The sequence below is a fragment of the Protopterus annectens genome, chromosome 9.part0 (genome assembly GCF_019279795.1).
Source record: "Protopterus annectens isolate FY-2018-M chromosome 9.part0, PAN1.0, whole genome shotgun sequence".
NCBI classification, from domain to species: Eukaryota; Metazoa; Chordata; order Ceratodontiformes; family Protopteridae; genus Protopterus; species Protopterus annectens.
In genome coordinates this window covers 1,384,576,422-1,384,592,690 of record NC_056743.1, presented here as the reverse complement: position 1 = coordinate 1,384,592,690, position 16,269 = coordinate 1,384,576,422, and the positions used below count along the sequence as shown (strand labels likewise).

General features: G+C 39.9%; 1 protein-coding gene across 1 annotated transcript in view; it reads left to right on the top strand.

The window, feature by feature from the left end:
• The window catches only part of LOC122810683 (extracellular calcium-sensing receptor-like), a 192,556-nt gene that overhangs the window by 71,974 nt on the left and 104,313 nt on the right, over positions 1-16,269 (top strand). The gene's annotated exons all lie outside the window — the stretch shown is intronic.

Here is a 16,269-nt window from a genome sequence, read left to right as displayed (position 1 = left end):
GCTGACTGCAGTGAGACCAGAACCCTCACCTAACTAATTGAGCTACAACAGAACTCAGTATTTAAAGCAAGGACCACAACACAAGTCTGACTTAGAGAGTGTTGGACAGCACTTTATAAGTGATGATAGCAGTGTCTGATGAGAAGAGGATGATAATAGCAGTGTCCCACATGCAGGTGTAAAATGGTCTCTTGATTGTCAACCAACTCAACAAACACACACACACAAGTTGACTGCAGTGAAAACAGATCCCCTACCTAAGTACACTGAGTAAAGAACCCAGTAATGCAAGCACCACAGCACAAGTCTGATTTTTACACTGCTGCAGAACAATTTATAGTGGATGATATCATCACTGGATGTTTAAGAGAAGATGTTGTGATGCCTGAAATAAATGGATGTGTAGGCATGTACAGCTGTCAAAATATTGGTACTCCAAGGGATTGTACTGATGACTGAAGGATGCACAGTTATGCTCTTCTGAACACACACACACACACACACACACACACACACACACACACACACACACACACACACACACACACACACACACACACACACACACACACACACACACAAGTTCACTGCAGTGAGATTGAAACCCCTACTTAACTAGGGACACCAGCTAGAGAACTCAGTACTTAATGCAAGTGCCATGGCACAAGTCTGACTTTTACACTGCTGTTACATAATTTATAGTGGACGAAGAGAGGATGTCTTGGGAGGCCTGCATGAAATGGATAGCTGCTATGTACAACTGTCAAGAAATTAAAGTTCTGCATGTTTCCAGACTGATGAGTGTGCAAAGTGTAGTATTCACTGTTGTGTTTCCAGTGTGCAAGTATACTTTAACAGAGAGCTTTACAAATAGCTGTCCACATTAGTACAAGTACTGGAAAATCTGAATGTGTATTGTCAGTATAAACATGTACATGGTATATAAGAAAACATTTTTCATTTATTTCTGTAGTGTAGTTGATATATTTGGGAACAAGTACTGAGAGACCAAGTTCCAAGAGAATGGGTGCAGGTAACACATGACTACAGTGTAAATATGTGTTTAGACAATAAACAGTACCTTCCCTTTCATTGTGTTTTTACATGGACTTTACTGGGATGAAGACTAACTATGCAGTAAGCATAAGTAATATCTGAAATGTGCACATTCTGTAATGCACCACTGAGCAGCTGGTTTGTGGGATCGATGTTAAGGTGTTTGAGCATGTGAGATACACATTTATACTGCTTTCCCCATCTGTGTGTAGTTAAGTAACAAGCAAACGTAAGCCTCTGTTTCACTGATGAAATTATTAGAGTTCTATTGGTTTGCTATTGCATCACAAGCATGTTAAGTGGAGAGGTGCATCAGTCAGTACTTTGGATAGTACTGAGTGTATGAAACATACCTGCTGTTTAGGTGAATCTGTGACAGCAAGTGTAAGTACATTGAGATATTTAGTTTGAGCCCAGATGATACAGGGTTCGAATCCAGGTGTATCTAATATTCTTAAATATGTAGTTATAATGCAAAGAAGTAATTTGTAAAGCTAGTGTAACTGTGTGTTTTAGTAGCACGGTGGGTTTATGCAGAATTGCATGGAGGTAACTGCACCATTGAAGAGCTGTTCACAGTTGCTTGGCATTGGTGCATGATGCCAAACTCCATGCAAACACAGAGGACAAAAAGTGAACAGCTTCATCGAGTTGTTTTCATTTATATGTGTGGTGTGTGATTCTATTCTTTGATCAGATTAAAGGTGTTAAAATGGAGTAGATAGGAAAGTGGTGAAATGGGGGCATGTAGGGGGGAGAACAAAAGGGGACGCAATAGAGGAATGTGCATGAGGGAGGTAGGAAAGAACCATAACTATCCATGTTTTCAACAGTGTAAAATGAAAATATGTATAGAATATTAGCTGAATTTGGACCGCCATCTCAATAAAGAGGGGTGACAACAATGCAATCATGTTATATAGCCAACTGGACCAAATCAAGTGTGTCGAGAAGACACCTGTGCAAAGTGGAGACCTGTGTACAAGAAGATTTTTTTTGTGGGACAGGTGCCCATTTTTTATTTTTTACTTCAGTAGGAGAGGAATGTTGGGTAAGGGAAGTAGTTATTTCTGGGTCAGGTACATAGGGTAATTGAGGAAGTGGATGCAGACAAACAGGACAAGCAACACAAGACTGAGGGATGATGAGGGACACAAAAAGTTGGGGAACACCATGATTTGGGATAGGGAGGGGACAACAGATGCCCCTATCCATCAAAAATGGGGACAGTGAGAATCTAGTCCTCACCCGCAGAACTGTCATCACTGTCCCCTTAGTCTCTTAGCTGTTGGAGTGCTTGACATCTTCATTTATAAAACATAATAGAGACCATCCTCTCCATCCAGCATAGGTTTGCACCGATAGTGTTGTGCATGGCCTTACACACCAAGCTTGGCATTTCCTGGCAGATTACAAAATTCCCACCTCTTAAACTGCTGCAGGAGGGTGCCACTGCTGCAGCTGCAGGGGTAATGCTACATGACGTGGAAGGCCCAGGTAATTCAGGAGCAGCAGAAGCAGTTCTGACAGGTTGGGTCCCAGATATGCTGGATATTAGTGCAGGCACTGGTGGAGCAAGGGCAGACTGAGCCACAGTGGTTGGCCTACCTCCCTTGTGTTTGATGACATAAAAATTTTATGACCACACATATAAAACTAAAACAAGAGATAAGTGTTGGGATGTGAAAAAAAGAGAGATAATTAGTACCGTCATATGTGACATGCAGTGAATTATTACAATATAAGGAATGTATTTCTACTTTTACATTTAAGTATACTTCTTAACAACTGCAAACTAAAATGATGATTGCTCAAAGTAATCCTTACAATGTGCATATATTGTACTTATGCTTGGTCAAATAATACAGATTAAGTTAACAGCAGGTCATTTATGCAAGCTCTATTAAAATTATTATTATGCAATGTTTTAAATGATTTGACTATATATTTGTTACTTGTGGTATTTTAAACCACAATGTCTGACTACAATATTAGAATTTACTCCTACAGTTGATTTGTGTTACAGGCTGTCTTGCCTTTATGCAACTGTCAATCTAGTTTAAATTCTCTTTATCTGTATACTTACACAATTGGGGGATGTCAGCATTCCTAACTTCAGCCAGCCACTGGCTGGGAATATCCTGCTTGTTCCTTTTGAGGTCATTAAAAAGGTGCCTGCACTGTTCTCCAGTGTGTGTGGAATGCCAGTTGCACTAGAGACAGCCTTGGCCAGACTATTCCATGCCTCAGACTTCTACTGGGAGCTGGTATAGTCCCCCTGCAAGAGTCTTCAGCTGTGGCATTTTACAAGGAGTCCAATAAAGATTCTGGACTCCTCAACACCCCATCTTTGAATCCAAATTTGGGCACCTTCCATCCTACCTCCAGACATGACCAATCAGGGAAAACAACAATAGTTAACAGTGCTTTCCTGCCAATAAATGTTATCATGTTTACTACTAGTGCTCATACCCAAACAACCATGCCAACTGAGGTTTCATGACATTAAGTGGACAGCAATAGTGCCAAATAGAGATGAAAGCAGTTTATGAAATAAGAAGGATAACGTGACAAGTGGCATTAGTTTTTGGTTTGGACGCTGCAGTAGTTATTAGTTAATTTAACTTTGCAGACTTGTATTGAGGGTATAAATTATATGACCTGACACATTTTTGTGTGGCTTTACACACTGATAAAATTAATTTGTACAGAGTAGGAGTCAAACTTATTCATAAGAAACAAAACATATTCTTCCATATAGGTGATTTTTCATCCTTGCCACAAAAGAAGTGCTTGTTGAACATGCTCATTAATTATATATAAATTCACATGACAGAGTGAGGGGTTAACCATATATGTGTACAACCTCACAAGGGCCTGGTTTATACCTTCATGTATGTATGAGTATCATTGAGGTCTGTAGGCCATCCAAGGCCAGAGAACACAATTATAATTACAGAAACATTCATTACACCTTCTGTCACACATGTAATTCATTGGCGCTCCACTTATATACATACTTACCATTATGTTTTATTTGTTTTTAAAATTTGAGTAGACAGGCATTAATAAAATTGGGAGTGTGCTAGAGTGGAGCCCACGCTCACCTTTATTGCAGCGATACACTTACACCTGCTGCTGAAGGAACAAAGAACAGCTGTATATTTTCATATGCATTATTACGTATGTGTGCTGAAGACCACTCAAGCACTGCTTAATGTGTTTGCATGGTGGCAAATCATACAGGATGCAATGTATCTCTTTTAAAATTGTCTACTGTCTGCTTCTCTCTGCAGCTGTTCTGGACCTGCAGGTGTTGGGGAAGTATGCTGACCACCACTCAATGCTGCTAAACAGATTCGCACTGTGGCAAAAAAAACATGCAACAATGTATCCATTTTGAAATTGACTACTGTCTGCTTCTTGTCTGCAGGTGTTCTGTTTGCTTTGTGTGTGGCACATTAGGCTAGGTTTGTACAGAGTTAAGTGACACAGAGACATGACAGGCAAAACTCAACTTGTTTTATTCTTGTGAGCAGTGTTTATTAGATTTCATCCTTAAAAGACAAATGTGGGACTTAAACCATGATCTACAGACATTATATACTGTGTGGTTCATCTTGTTTAGTGTTCACATGTGAATATATATTTATACAGTGTGTTTATACATAGTTTGTATAATCAACAAATATGGGACAATGTATTCATTTATATATACACATATATACTCTTTTTTACATGACAAAAATATTAGACATATCAAAGATAGAGTGTTATTATAGGTTTTAAGATGAGCACATTTTAAGGTAATTATTTCACAACATTATGTATTGAATTATGTGTATTTTTAAATTTAATATACAAAAACATAAGATGGTTTCGTTACTGTTGCAGTCAATTCATGACATCATTTCCTATTATGTAATATAAAAGAAGAGTATGGGAAGACTCTTCTTTTTCTGATGAAGTTCACGTATTAAACTGTGAAAGAAAGCGCTAAACAATATTATCTCGTGGTGGTCATTTAAAGTTTTATTTTTTCTTTATACGTTTTTGAGTTTCAATATTAGCGAACAGAAATTGAGAAGTGTGCTGCTTACTTACATTTAAAACCTTGATACAATTACTCCTAGATTTTGTAAGTGTAACTTTTGTGATACACCTACTGTAGTAAGGGAGTCTGAAATGCTGTTGTGCTTTCCTTCATCCTACCAATAATCATTCACAGTTGCAATCCATTAGCAACTAACACTAAGGAAGTGCCTGCACTACATTTATATGTGCTACACAGAACCAAGAGTTTGGGATTCAGCAATTCTAATAAGTTCACACTTCCTTTCCATCTCCACCATGCTCACAGACCTGAATATATGCTATAAAAAGGTAACCAGTAGCTAGAGAATCTAAAGGTGATGAGAGTTTTTCTGTGTTTCTCCAGTGGGTAATATTGAAAAACTAATATGTGTTATATCTAAGCAGGACTTTTATTTATGTGATATTTATGTGTAGTATCTTTTTCTTGTGTTTTATGTTACCTAGAACTGTCCCAATCCCTGCAAATCCCCCTTCAGTGACTCTGAGAATTATGTTATTGTCCAAGCATTTTGGTGATATACTGCCTTTCTTCTTGAGAGAGGATGTGAAGATATTTCTGGCAGAATGCAGATTTGGAACCAGACAGTGAACAACGTCACTGCCATTGGAAGGGGCACATCAGGACATATGATCAGGTGCATCAAAGGGCCACTGATATGATTCCATTGGCCCTGAGGAGAGCATCTACAGTGGCCTGTTGACAGTTGGCTACAAGGGGGCCTGCTACAGAGCCACCACTTACACAAAATAAAGAGTTCCTGTCCACTGTCAGGGATCCAGAGAGCTTAGTGAAATGTGCACAAGAGCATGTGATTGATGTTTGTGCTGCTGTTTCAGGGAGGGCAAGTATGTCCCAGGAAGAGCTTCCAGGTAACCTTACATATGTCAACTTTTAACAGTTTCTTGTATAGTAAAATATTAGAAGCAAAAGTTAAGCTGGTTTAATATTTTTTTGGGGTGGACCTATTGATAGACTGATCAGTTATCAACACACTCTGGTTCATTACTGAGGGACTTGGGGTGGACTTATCAGCCAAGTTTCAGTTAAAAATATTGTTAATGGACACATAAAGACAATACATTGTTCCCCCTGTGTTATTGTTATTGTGATGATGGTGTCCTTACATTTTGCTTAACTTCTTCCAAGAGCATCCTCCTAGCAAGTGTGGAGTCATCTAAACATGGTAAGCCAAACATTTTTATTTCAGTACTGATGAGTATTTGAAAGAAATATGCATTTATCTGTATGTGTGAGGTGGGTGTCAGGAGTGTGTCTGTGACAGTGGCACCATTGTTAGTTTGGTAGCATATATTGTAGTAGTGTAGGTATTCATTTCTTTCCTGTGTTTATTGTTTATTATCACGGGTGATTCTGACAGTAAAAGTGTAGGACTCTTACCACCTGATGTCAGCATATCGTCAGACTCTGATGGTGATGGTTGCTGAACATAGGCACAGTTCAGTGGTGCAGAGGTTGAATCTGACACTGAGGTTGACATTCAGCCATCCCTCATTTTTCCAATGGACACAGGCAGTAGGTCTACACAAACCTGTTCCAGTGAGCCCTCCAATATTGGACAAGTGGAGGTTGATACACTTGATCAGGTAGTGTAGTTATTTGGCTTCAGTGCCAGTTGACTGTGGTGGTTGCCAAGATTGGGTGTGGTGCCACACAGTAGGGTTGTTAGGGGTGCTCAAAGGAGGCCTGCTGTCCACCCTCCACCTGATCCTGGTGTGTTTTTCCATGCACTCAATATATGTTTAGAACCATTGTGGAGGCACAGGTACATTGCAATAGGGCCTTCGAGGAAATGCTTAGGGTTGCAGATGCAACAGAGGCTGATATGTATGACTTCCTCCACTGTGTTGCTGATTCAGTGGATCAGATAAACGACACACTGGACACTGTCTGTGATGGAACATCTGCTGGGAGAGGAACAGCATCCATATGGACATAGGTCAGCCACATCATTGAATGGTAGCCAACGTGGCTATGCCCAAGCATGGCCCAGTACTGGCAATAGTAACACTGCTCCATCAGTGGTTTAGGTGTCCACACCTAGATGTGATAGGCCATGGGGTCATGACCCTGGGCTTACTCATGATGAAAGCTCATCCAGCAGACATCTGTCATGTTCAGGAAGCAGCATTGCATCTGACCATGGGCATAGACATGTAAGTGCAACTCCTGTCAGAGCCAGTTCTCAAGGTCTGGGATGATAACAATGAACTGTCTCCTCTACCATACATGACTCACACATCTCTAACATACCAGGGCATAGAGCTGTCACAGAGCTTGGCTGTGTTTTTGCAGACACTCACACACCAATTTCACCTGGAGTGCTCATACAGACACCCACACACACATAAGAGTTACATGGGTCAGTCATGAAGCTTACAGCTCATTCTGTCTCAGTAGCCATTTGATACTTTAACTAAATGTCTGCCAGCTTCTCTTACTTACTCATATGCACTCACTACCTTTTTTTTTCAGTCTTGGTCTCCTGCCACCTCCCACCCCCGTCAACACAACACCCTGTGCAAGTGATGATAACTTTGCCATATCCTTATTTTCTATATTTTTGATTCAGGGATACACAAGTCTTGTCTGATGCTCAGGGTGCATAGCTGACTTGGTGCTTTGTGTAGCTGTATTTGTGAAGCTGTTTTTCAAATTGTACTGTTTTCTTACAGGTTTTTGTAATGTGTACATCCCTCCAAATCTCTTAGACCAGCACAGCTGGACAAAGCCATAAATAAAAATGGGACAAAGGTCCAACAATAGGGAGACTTTTTATATAGGTTTGTATGTGTTTACTAGGCTAACAAACACAAGGATCTTTTTAAGCCTAGCCATGGATCTCAAATCTCTGACAAGTTCTGATACCCTTGATAAGTGTAAGCATGGGCATGGGAGGTGAACCATTTACAGGTTACATGTGTCCATTAAAGACATAGGTGCCAAATCAGGGATGAATTTCTAGTTTGCTATCCAATTGTCTAAGTTGCACTTGAATTGAGTTAGGGAGGAACTCTGGTTCACATCAATGAGGAACCTGTTCTATAAATGGGGTAGTCTCTGGGATACATACCTGTCTCTCCAGCAGGTCCTGTTTATATCACAGGCAAGGTTTACATCTTTAGAATGGGTATTTCTCATGCTGTTTATTTTGTGGATATGCAGGAGGTTCATCAGAGCGGGGTCTGACAATGCCCTGTATGCCAGGCATAGATCTTCACTCAAAAGCCTGTAGGAGACAAAATACAGGGATAGGGCCTTGAGGCAGTCTGCATAGGACATATTACTTATGTCCTGTATTCTTTTAGTGAGGAACCTCTGTGGATGTTGCAGTTGTTGGATATGCCTGGTTAAGTACATACCAAATGGGGCATTATACTCAATGATAAGTCTGATGAATGCCAAATACAGTGGAACAATGACTTCCTTGGACTTAGATGCCATACCTTTGTTTATAAGTTGCGCAACATAGAAAGATTTCCTCACCACTGCAGACATGTGATGTCAAAAGCTAGATTACTATCTATGTGTGTCCCTAAGTCCCTGACTACTGGGTCATCTCTAAGGGGTGTGTTGTCAATATAATAGTTACCAGGGATGGATGACTTCCCAAAGGATATTATTATGCATTTCTTGGCATTTAGTTTTAGTCCATGGCTCTGACACCAGTTGTTTGTGTGCATCTGCCCCTCCTGGAGAACATTTGTGTCAGTGTGAGAGCCAATGACAACTCCTAATTTGCAATCATCTGCAAATTTAGTCAGCCAGAGACCACTGACATTGGCCTTGACTTCTAAGAAGTAAATGCCAAAAAGGAGAGGTCCAAGGACTGATCCCTGAGGGACTCCACTTGTGACTGGCCTCCTCAATTCTAACTTCCTGGGTCCTGTCTGTGAGCTAGTTGGCTATCCACTGGGTGACATACGGGTTTGTACCTAACGTCTTGAGTTTGTCAATAATGCCTGAGTGAAGTATTGTATCAAATGCCTTGGCCAGGTCAAGGTATGCAGTGTGAATGAGTTTCCCCTCATCCATTGCTTTGGTGACCTTCTCAACAAAGTCTACCAGGTTGAGCGGACATGATCTGCCCTTGATGAAACCAAATTGGGTTGGTCCAGTGTCTGGAGGTTTACTATATCATTATTGATCATCTCCATGATAATTCTTTCTATGGCTTTACATATAAGACTAATGAGACTTCAGGGTCTGTAGTTTCCAGGGTCTGTAGATGGCCCACTTTTGTGCAGAGGGATGACTGTTGCCTTTCTCCATTCATGAGGCATGGACCCTGTTTGGAGGCTACAGTTAAATAGTAATTCCAGAGGCCTCAATAGGTCAAGTTTCATGCTATTTTGAAGGCATCCTGGTATATTGTCTGGGCCCATTGCTGCAGTGTTCTTGGTCTTAGAGAGAGCATTAAGGACCTGTTCCCTAGTGATAGTAGGAGGAGTTATATTTGATGAGATTTCCTGAGAGAGGGTTGAGGGGGAGAGAGGAGTAAAGCTGGAGCTGGGTTTATCAGCCAGAAGGTTTCCTACATCTTCTGAACCACCAAAAATGAAAAAGACAAACTAAAACAAGGCTTGCCACCGCTCACCTGGAACTCAGTGGTGAATTCAAATTCAATAATCCAAAACCGATATGGCAAAAAGTAACTCTGAATGCCAATAGATGGAAAATATTTATTTAAGCCAAACAACTCTATGTAGCTTTTTGTCGGCACTCTGCAACAACTTCATCAGAATTTAAAAAACAGAAAACTCGTGCCATTACAATGGCTTACTTAAATAAGTTAAAATTGAAACATGTGATCAACACGCCCCCCCCTACCTTCCACCAATTTTAAAAGCACTGAGCTCCAAAAGCATAACTTTAAAATGGCAGCAATGGCTACATTAAAACTAAAATTATAAATATATATATGTGTGTATATTGTTAATTGAACCCCTTAAATCAGCAATAAATAATATATATTTATAAACCCTATATAGCTATTTATTTGAAAACATCAAGGATAAACATTACAAAATTAGAACATTTGAAACCACATTATCCAGTCCTTCTATAAAATGGAAATGGAACAAAGTTATGGGAAATACAACAAAATTATAATTATAATTATTTTGCTGCCAGGGCCCAAAAAAACCTAAACAACTATGGAAAATAATATCCCATACTCAACAAATAGGATATGCCCTACCTCTCTAAGCTTCTCAGTTTAAGAAAACTACTGATAGATAGCATGCTATTGAGGCCAGGGTAATGGTAAGCCTCCAGTTTTAGCTGCCACATTAATTACCTAAATTCCAATCTCAGAGATTCTGGGCTCCCCCTATTCTCTGAACAAACTTGATCTATCACTAAAAAGGAGAACTCATGTCCGGGGTTGTCCTTGATGTGCTTCGCCAGAGCATTTTCCATCTTCTCTTTCTTCATGGCGTACAAATGTTCATACATACGTTCATGTAGCTTCCTATCCGTCTTGCCTATATAAAATACAGGACAAGACGAACAGTGGGCTAAATAGACTACTTGGTTACTAGCACAATTGTATCTCCCTTTGATCAAATACTTCTTATCCCTTATCAAGAAAAATGTACCTGCTTTGACAAATCTACAGTATTTAAACATATTACATTTGAACATCCCAGATCTAGAAGATATATTCTTAACTTTCGTTTCCAAGATGTTCTTGATGTTAGGACCTCTCCTGAAAGTAACTTTAGAATAAGAATTAAACCCAGGAATCCCTGTAATGTCTGCTGATAACAAGCACCAATTCTTCTTAATAATTGACACTATGTCCTTGGCATCCAGGTTATAGGAGATGATGAAATTACAATGGTACATACCACTGCTATGGTCAGGCCGTGGGTGTATTGCAAACTTGGACTTGGAATAACCCAAAATGGGTTGGAAATAACCATTGGTCCTCTTTGTTTTGACTTCCATGCACAAGTCTACAATGAGCTCCTCTGGATACCCTCTACACAGAAAGAGGTTCAAAATGAACCTACACTCATCCTGAAATTCACTTTCCCTAGATACCATTCTGGCCACCCTGACCAGTTGGCCCTTGACTATAGATCTCTTCTGGTGAGGAGGATGTTCACTGTCAAAATGTAAATAGGAGTTGGAAAATGTAGGCTTTCAGTGAATTCTGCCTAAAAAACAACACTTACATCTATCCTTGAAAAGTTCCACATCCAAGTAGGCTATCCTTTCTGTTTCAAAGTTAGAAGTGAATTTTAAAAATTCAGTTGACCTGTTGAAACTTTCAACAAGGGAATGTGCTGCCTCTTGGTCACCCTTAAGGATGATAAGATCTTCTGGCTCAATATAGGTGGCTGCATTTACAATGAGCTCTGTGCACAATGGTTTATTGCCTTTGAGGATGTGGACATAGCTAAAGAATGCTTTGTGGTTGTCTTTGGCCTGGGAGGCCAAACCTACCTCAAATTTGGCTTTAGTAGACTTTATTTTTCTCTGAGTTGTTTGTTTAGTTTGATAATTTTTGCCATCATTTTCTTCCTCTTGTTATACAGCCGATTGATTTTGTGATTCCACCAGGGTGGCTGTTTTTTTTTAGTTAGTTCTGTACTTCTTCCTGGTGGGTACAGCAGCCTCTATGCAACTATCAACATGCTTGTACAAGGGTTCTGTGAACAGTTCTGCATAGGCAGAAGTGTTCACAGGGTTTATGGGGGCTTAAAATTTTACCAGGTTCTCACTTACTAGCAGGAGGTTAGCCTTAGAATAGTTCCTGAATATTTCAGGTTTAGCAGGGGGTCCAGGTTTTATTTATACTTCAAAGGAGACCATTTTGTGGTCCGACCTTATCAGGGAAGGCATTACAGTAGGAGGTATGCAGCAGTCTCCCATATTAGTGAGGACCAGATCCAGTATGGTTGCACCCCGGTTGATGTATTGAATATCTGGTCCATGGAGTTTCTGTTTACAAAATCCAGGAATCTCTGTGCCTGTGTATTCGGTGTTGCATAGGATTCCCAGTTAATAGTGGGGTAATTAAAGTCACCCATGAATATGGTATTGGGTTGGATGGTTAGTGTTTCTAATAAGTTTAAATACATGGTATGGGGTTTCCTGGGTCATAGAGTGGAACCTATAGCTTGCAAGGAAATGGTATTGGATTTTGCCTATGGTGGTTTGAACATGGAGCAACTGAAGTGCATTGTCCTGTTTGACTAACATTGAAATATATTTATTTTTTATGTAAATATAGACACCTCCACCTTTATTCCCTGCCTGTGATGTAGCTGAGCTAAATGTGTGGAAGGCATAATAACCTTGCACTGTTGGTGTGCTCTCCATGGTTTTAAACTATGTCTCAGTGACTGCACAGACATCAGCATTCTCAAGGGTAAAGAGAGCTTCTAGGGAGAGGAGTTTTTTTGTTTAGACTTCTAGCATTGAGCAGTAATACCTTTAGATTTTCTTGGTTTTGATTTGCTATGTCAGAAGTATTTTCAATTTGCCATTGCCTAAAAAAAGGCACTATGGGTGAATACAATGTTTTAGCTAATATTCAAAAGCCCAGAGGGGAGAGGTGCAGACCATCCCTGGCAAAGCAGCAGTCTTGCAAAGTTTGTTGATAGACTAACAGGTTTTGCATTACACTTTTTTATGATTTTTCTCAGGGATATGACGTCAAAAATTGAAATGTGTGTCATTATTTTCTAACTTCACTCTACTGATTTGCCAGTACAAAAGTGTGAGGCCAAATTGTGGACATTCTGTGAAAATGTGTACTTTTGAGAGGTATGAATATGTGAATCTTTGATGCATGAGGCCTATTAGTTTATAGAGGACACATATTCACATATGTCACTGCTGTCACATCTTGGTGTCATTGCTGTAAAAATCACCTACCTTATACTTACTTACATTAGCAAGTAACACTATGCAAGGATATGCCATTCATTTGTATTCTTAGACATTTGTTTTTCTATTCCATGTTTAACATTTACATTGGAAATCTGACAGTTGCAAGAGTTTTAGCTCAGGGCTGACTCTGTTTGATGCTAGTAGTACTCAGCAATTACATGGGTAAGTAAAGGTTGTGAGCATTACTTGGCATCAATGTTACTGTATGTATGTGGATAGGATGAAGGTTTTAGCCCCTTAGTTGGGAGTATGTGTGCTACCCATTGACTCTTGGCTGGTTTGAGGGCATATTGTGCATGCCTATGTCTTCCTACACCCACAGCAGCTGGTGGTTCCCCCTCTGACTCCTTACCTATGTGTGGCTGTGGTTACCTTGCCAGTGGTGGTGGAATGTATGGCCCCTCCTCTTGGTGTTCCTGCTGAAGCTGTTTTCTCAGGATGATTTTGTGAAGCATGGCACAGACAGTGAAGATTTCAGTGCGTGTGTAGGGATTGTACTGCAGGGATCCCCCAGATATATTTAAGCACCATAAACACTAGTTCAGCAACCCAAACACATGCTCTATGATATTTCTTGCTTGAGTGTGTGCCTCATAGTAGCATTCTTCAGTTGGTGTGTGTGCATTTTTGATGGGTGTTATCAGCCAAGGTTCCACTGCATAACCTGCATATTCCAGTAAATAACCATGTAGGATATCCTCCTAGAAAACATCTCATACAGTTGTGCCAGATATGTGAGTCATGGTAAGTGCTTGAGTTGCCAGCACAAACATTCAGGATGATTCCCTTAGCATTGCACATGACCTGGCAGTTAATGGAATGGAAGCCCTTTCTATTTATGTACAGCCTTCCCTGTTCCCCAGCTAGTGTTTTGATTTCTACATGTGTACAGTCTATGGCACCCAGGAATTCAAGGTAGTGTGCTACAGAGTCAAACTCTTGCATAGCTGTGGCTCTGTCCTCAGATGTATGGAAAAAATATATGTAGTCACTGGCGTGTTGTAGCATAACATTCAGGAATTGATGTAGGATCCTGGATGTTGACACCTGTGACACCTCCAGTATGCCCCCTGTTGGTGTCTGGAAGGTTCCTGTGCTACAGAAACCTTATTGTCCACTTGTATATATTCCCCTCAATTTGCCCTTGCTCTCAGTTGAAGAACACTGATGTTGCTGAGTTCCTGTAGTGTGTCTCTATCTACCCTGTAGTGCTTTACAATTTCCACCTCATGCAGATTGTGAAAAGTTAAAATGGGTCTAAACACACTACACCTTCCTGGCTGAGGTCTATTAGCAGTAGCAGCATAGACTTGACACATGCCACAACATTTTGGGTGACACATCAGCAATCACCAACACCCAAGGTACCAAAGACACTGTTTTTGCATGCATGGCTCATGTGAAGTGCACTGAATTATTTTATGCCAGGAACTCTTGACATGCCAAACGCAAATGGTTTGCCATCACTGGTGTAGGCTTTATTGAATCTGCATCATTTTTTGGGCTGTCCCCAGTATTTTACCATGCTCTTATTTCCTTCAACATTTATTATACTTGGAATATGTATAATTTTTTATCATTTTCTTTTTTAACATAATATTAAAATCCCATCCACTAGTCCATAAACCCATATTAACATAAGGCTTTACAATATCCAGCACTCCTTTACATAAGTGTTTTAAATGTCCTTTCAAAGGCTATCTTTCTACTTCTATTTGAAATTGCACAGGAATCTTCTTTTTCATTTTCCTGTTAAATGCTTTTATTACATATAAGTTTCAAGGATTGTAGTTCTTCTTCTTTTCATATTTCTCAAGAAAAGTTTCCATTGCATAAACAGTCTCAGTAAAAATGTCACAGAATGTCTATTTGTTAATGGGAATAAATGCTCTTACCTCTTGAACTTTTGCACCCAAAAGAACCATTAAGTTGTCCCAAACTTCATATCTGTCCAGTTCTTTTTCTTCTTTATTTTGAATTCTCACCACTTACTTCTGCTTTACACTATCTTCCATATTTTTCTTTTCTGTTACTGCCCTTGTGACCTCTTTCACTTTTTCAGCATAAGATTTATTTCCCATTCCACTATCACCCTTCAAAACTGAATCCACTTCATCAGTTAACATTTTTTTCCATAGTCTCCTCAAGACACCTCTCCTTCATTCTCTGGCTCACTCTGAAACATCTCCTTCAATACATCATCCTGGAAACCTCCTGATTGGGGGTTGTAATGACACAAAACTCACTTGCTGATTTCCTCATTTCCCGTTACAGCAAACAAGTTCTGCTGATAAACAAATTCTGAATCTTCCACAAATTTGCTAATTCTCTTGACAACACCAGGAGTCATCTCCGTGCTTTCTACTGTCTTCTCCTCATCACCACTGTGATGGGAATGGGACATGAGTGTTCCTCACAGAATAGGGGAAGTTTGTCAGTGCCCTGGCCAAACTTCACCCTAGTAGTATAAATAGCACTTTGGGTCTCCCCTTAAAAGAGGCCACAAGCCAGTCAACAAAAAGATAAGTAAAAAATAAACAAAAAATTGACCCCTGTGTGGTAAGATGGGAGAACAAACTGACTAAATGTCAGAACCCAAACAATGTGAATGGCAGGTGCCTCATCAGAAAGTATGACAGTAACCAGTGGTGATGCTCAGGGACCAGTATTGTGACCCCCTTCTTTAAATCACTTACTTTTCTGATCTCCAGATTGGAAGCCAGGACCCCTGGCTAACTATGTTTGCAGATAACTGCAAACTGTGAAGTATTGTCAAATCTCTCTCTGATGCACTAATCCTTCAGCACAAACTTACACACCTAAATACACTTAGATTAAATGCAAAAGAAGTGTAGTATTGTAATGTTTAGAAGACAGTTCCTCACCCCAGAATGCATTATGACAATATCCAGCTTCAAAATAAAAATGTCATTAGGGACCTTTTATCATGGGTTGATACCCATTTCCCTTTTAATTACCACATAATAGCAGTAACTAGAAAATCCTTCTTTGTGTTGCTAATGTCAAAGAGAATGTCATCCAGATCTAAAGAAACCATTGTTCCCTTATATTCATAACTGATTAGGCAAACGTTTGAGTAAAATACCTCCTTCAGGATGTTCCTCACTAGACATATCAAACAGCTAGAAAGACTCCAGAGCTTCCTAGCTAAGAAGATTACAGACTTAGAGATC